Source organism: Salvelinus sp. IW2-2015, linkage group LG4q.1:29 (genome assembly GCF_002910315.2).
Source record: "Salvelinus sp. IW2-2015 linkage group LG4q.1:29, ASM291031v2, whole genome shotgun sequence".
Classification (NCBI taxonomy): Eukaryota; Metazoa; Chordata; class Actinopteri; order Salmoniformes; family Salmonidae; genus Salvelinus; species Salvelinus sp. IW2-2015.
In genome coordinates this window covers 29,434,908-29,439,157 of record NC_036842.1, presented here as the reverse complement: position 1 = coordinate 29,439,157, position 4,250 = coordinate 29,434,908, and the positions used below count along the sequence as shown (strand labels likewise).

Sequence of the window (4,250 nt, the reverse complement as noted above, 5' to 3'; positions counted from 1 at the left end):
GAAAATATAAAAAACTATCGGCCTATCTCGAATCTTCCATTCCTCTCAAACATTTTAGAAAAAGGCAACAACTCACTGCCTTCCTGAAGACAAACAATGTATACGAAATGCTTCAGTCTGGTTTTAGACCCCATCATAGCACTGAGACTGCATTTGTGAAGGTGGTAAATTACCTTTTAATGGCGTCAGACCGAGGCTCTGCATCTGTCCTCGTGCTCCTAGACCTTAGTGCTGCCTTTGATACCATCGATCACCACATTCTTTTGGAGAGATTGGAAACCCAAATTGGTCTACACGGACAAGTTCTGGCCTGGTTTAGATCTTATCTGTCGTTTGTCTCTGTGAATGGTTTGTCCTCTGACAAATCAACTGTAAATTTTGGTGTTCCTCAAGGTTCTGTTTTAGGACCACTATTGTTTTCACTATATATTTTACCTTTTGGGTATGTCATTCGAAAACCTAATTTTAACTATCACTGCTATGCGGATGACACACAGCTGTACATTTCAATGAAACATGGTGAAGCCCCAAAATTGCCCTCGCTAGAAGCCTGTGTTTCAGACATAAGGAAGTGGATGGCTGCAAACTTTCTACTTTTAAACTCGGACAAAACAGAGATGCTTGTTCTAGGTCCCAAGAAACAAAGAGATCTTCTGTTGAATCTGACAATTAATCTTGATGGTTGTAAAGTCGTCTCAAATAAAACTGTAAAGGACCTCGGAGTTACTCTGGACCCTGATATCTCTTTTGACGAACATATCAAGACTGTTTCAAGGACAGCTTTTTTCCATCTACGTAACATTGCAAAAATCAGAAATTTTCTGTCCAAAAATTATGCAGAAAAATGTATCAATGCTTTTGTTACTTCTAGGTTAGACTACTGCAATGCTCTACATTCCGGCTACCCGGAAAAAGCACTAAATAAACTTCAGTTGGTGCTAAATACGGCTGCTAGAATCCTGACTAGAACCCAAAAATTTGATCATATTACTCCAGTGCTAACCTCCCTACACTGGCTTCCTGTTAAGGCAAGGGCTGATTTCAAGGTTTTACTGCTAACCTACAAAGCATTACATGGGCTTGCTCCTACGTATCTTTCCGATTTGGTCCTGCCGTAGTTTCCTAAACGTACACTACGGTCACAAGACGCAGGCCTCCTAATTGTCCCTAGAATTTTTAGGCAAACAGCTGGAGGCAGGGCTTTCTCCCATAGAGCTCCATTTTTATGGAATGGTCTGCCTAACCATGTGAGAGACGCAGACTCGGTCTCAACCTTTAAGTCTTTACTGAAGACTCATCTCTTCAGTGGGTCATATGATTGAGTGTAGTCTGGCCCAGGAGTGTGAAGGTGAACGGAAAGGCTCTGGAGCAACGAACCACACTTTCTGTCTCTGCCTGGCCGATTCCCCTCTCTCCACTGGGATTCTCTTCCCCTAAACCAATTACAGAGGCTGAGTCACTGGCTTACTGGTGACCTTTCATGCCGTCACTTGGAGGGGTGCGTCACTTGAGTGGGTTGAGTCACTGACGTGGTCTACTTGTCTTGGTTGGCGCCCCCCCCTTGGGTTGTGCCATGGCGGAGATCTTTGTGGGCTATACTCGGCCTTGTCTCAGGATGGTAAGTTGGTGGTTAAAGATATCCCTCTAGTGGTGTGGGGGCTGTGCTTTGACAAAGTGGGTGGGGTTATATCCTTCCTGTTTGGCCCTGTCCGGGGGTATCATCGGATGGGGCCACAGTGTCTCCTGACCCCTCCTGTCTCAGCCTCCAGTATTTATGCTGCAGTAGTTTATGTGTCGGGGGGCTAGGGTCAGTTTGTTATATCTGGATTACTTCTCCTGTCTTATCCGGTGTCCTGTGTGAATTTTAGTATGCTCTCTCTAATTCTCTCTTTCTCTTTTTTTCTTTCTCTCTCTCGGAGGACCTGAGCCCTAGGACCATGCCTCAGGACTACCTGGCATGATGACTCCTTGCTGTCCCCAGTCCACCTGGCCATGCTGCTGCTCCAGTTTCAACTGTTCTGCCTGCGGTTATGGAACCCTGACCTGTTCACCGACATGCTACCTGTCCCAGACCTGCTGTTTTCAACTCTCTAGAGACAGCAGGAGCGGTAGAGATACTCTTAATGATCGGCTATGAAAAGGCAAATGACATTTACTCCTGAGGTGCTGACTTGCTGCACCCTCGACAACTACTGTGATTATTATTATTTGACCATGCTGGTCATTTATGAACATTTGAATATCTTGGCCATGTTCTGTTATAATCTCCACCCGGCACAGCCAGAAGAGGGCTGGCCACCCCTCATAGCCTGATTCCTCTCTAGGTTTCTTCCTAGGTTTTGGCCTTTCTAGGGAGTTTTTCCTAGCCACCGTGCTTCTACACCTGCATTGCTTGCTGTTTGGGGTTTTAGGCTGGGTTTCTGTACAGCACTTTGAGATATCAGCTGATGTAATAAGGGCTATATAAATACATTTGATTTGATTAAATTTGATTTGATGATAGTTCGTTGGAAATGTGGACACCAAGAAACTTGAAACTCTCTACCCGCTCCACTACAGCCCAGTCAATGTTTGTGCTGACAAACTGCCTGGGAGCTCCTCAGTGGTGAAACTCCTCCTCCTTCAATCAGTGGTGAACCAGGTGGAACAAATCTTCCAGGCAATCTGGGCGTGCCAGCACCTGGCTCTGCTGTTGTCTTTGTACCGCAGTGAAAGGAGCATTTATAACACCACAAGACCAAGGGAACTTCATCTTTGTGATCAAGGTGACTGTGCAAGTCCAAGCCCTCCACAAAACTGTGAAAGACAGCCGGTAAGCGCCATATTAGCCATGCTTGGCTAGACTGACTTAAGCAGTGCACTGCTAATGATACTCTGGGAAACACAGACTCTTAACTCTTAACTTTGATAGGACTTTTGCAGTGGTATTTATAACTTCAAAATGTTGTTTGTGGGGTATAAAGGAAAAGTAAGAAGAGCCAAATTCATTGTTGACAAAGAACTTGTTTGAAATGGTTAAAAGTAATTTAAACTTTGTAGAAATCTTAAGTAACCAAGTTCTTAATTCAGTAACAAATGTATAGTCTAAAAAATCTTTGGCAAAAAAATGTAAGATTGTCTGCTAACTACTGATTAGAAAATAAATGTAATTTTTTTACTACTAAAAATATTTTGAATGTATTTGGCTAAAATGCAAATTTAGAGAAAATATACTGATTCTGCTCATTTGATTAAAAATGGTGGGTTTCTATTTTGGGAAACATTTGCTTAAAAGTGGAAACCTTGTGTTTTATGGTGGCAGAAATGTGTTTATCTGGGGTGAATGTGGATAATTTTGTGTATTTGATTGGGCTGTCAACTCAAATAGTAACTTGTATTTGTCATCTCTTTTTTGAGGTTTTTCACCTGTTTACTGCCAACCAAAGAATGGTAAATAAAAGACAAACAACTGATTCCATGGCTGTTTATTGAGTGAAATCCAGTTCAAATCTTCATGTGGAGGGACTGTCCTTTTCAAGTGGGGAATTGCACAAGAAAGAGGTCAAAACTTGACAATGTTAATTTGGGGCCTGTTCGGCCCGCCTTTTCCTGTAGTCCACGAACAGCTCCTTTGTCTTGCTCACATTGAGGGAGAGGTTGTTGTCCTGGCACCACATGGCCAGTTATCTGACCTCCTCCCTATAGGCCATCTCATCCTTGACAGTGATCAGGCCTACCACTGTTGTGTCGTCAGCAAACTTAATGATGGTGTTGGAGTCGTGTTTGGCCATGCAGTTGTGAGTGAACAGGAAATACAGGAGGGGACACCCCTGAGGGGCCCCAGTGTTAAGGATCAACGTGGCAGACGTGTTGTTGCCTACTCTTACCACCTGGAGTTGGCCCATCAGGAAGTCCAGGATCCAGTTGCGGAGGGAGGTGGTTAGTCCCAGAGTCCTTAGCTTAATGTTGAGCTTTGTGGGTACTATGGTGTTGAACGCTGAGCTGTAGTCAATGAACAACATTCTCACATAGGTGTTCCTTTTGTCAAGGTGAGAAAGGGCAGTGTGGAGTGCGATTGAGATTGCGTCATCTGTGGATCTGTTGGGGCGGTATGTGAATTAGAGTAGGTCTAGGGTGTCCGGGAGGATGCTGTTGATGTGAGCCATGACCAGCCTTTCAAAGCACTTCATGGCTACCGACGTGAGTGCCACGGGGTGGTAATCATTTAGGCAGATTACCTTCGCTTTCTTGAGCACAGGGACTATGGTGTT

The 4,250-nt window shown here is 44.2% G+C and overlaps 1 long non-coding RNA gene across 1 annotated transcript; it reads left to right on the top strand.

Annotated features, from left to right (window-relative positions):
* Positions 1-2,567: 2,567 nt before the first annotated feature.
* Positions 2,568-3,452, top strand: LOC139025015 (uncharacterized). Its single transcript, XR_011476440.1, has 2 exons — positions 2,568-2,812; positions 3,397-3,452. It is a non-coding gene; the product is annotated as an uncharacterized lncRNA (long non-coding RNA).
* Positions 3,453-4,250: the final 798 nt, after the last annotated feature.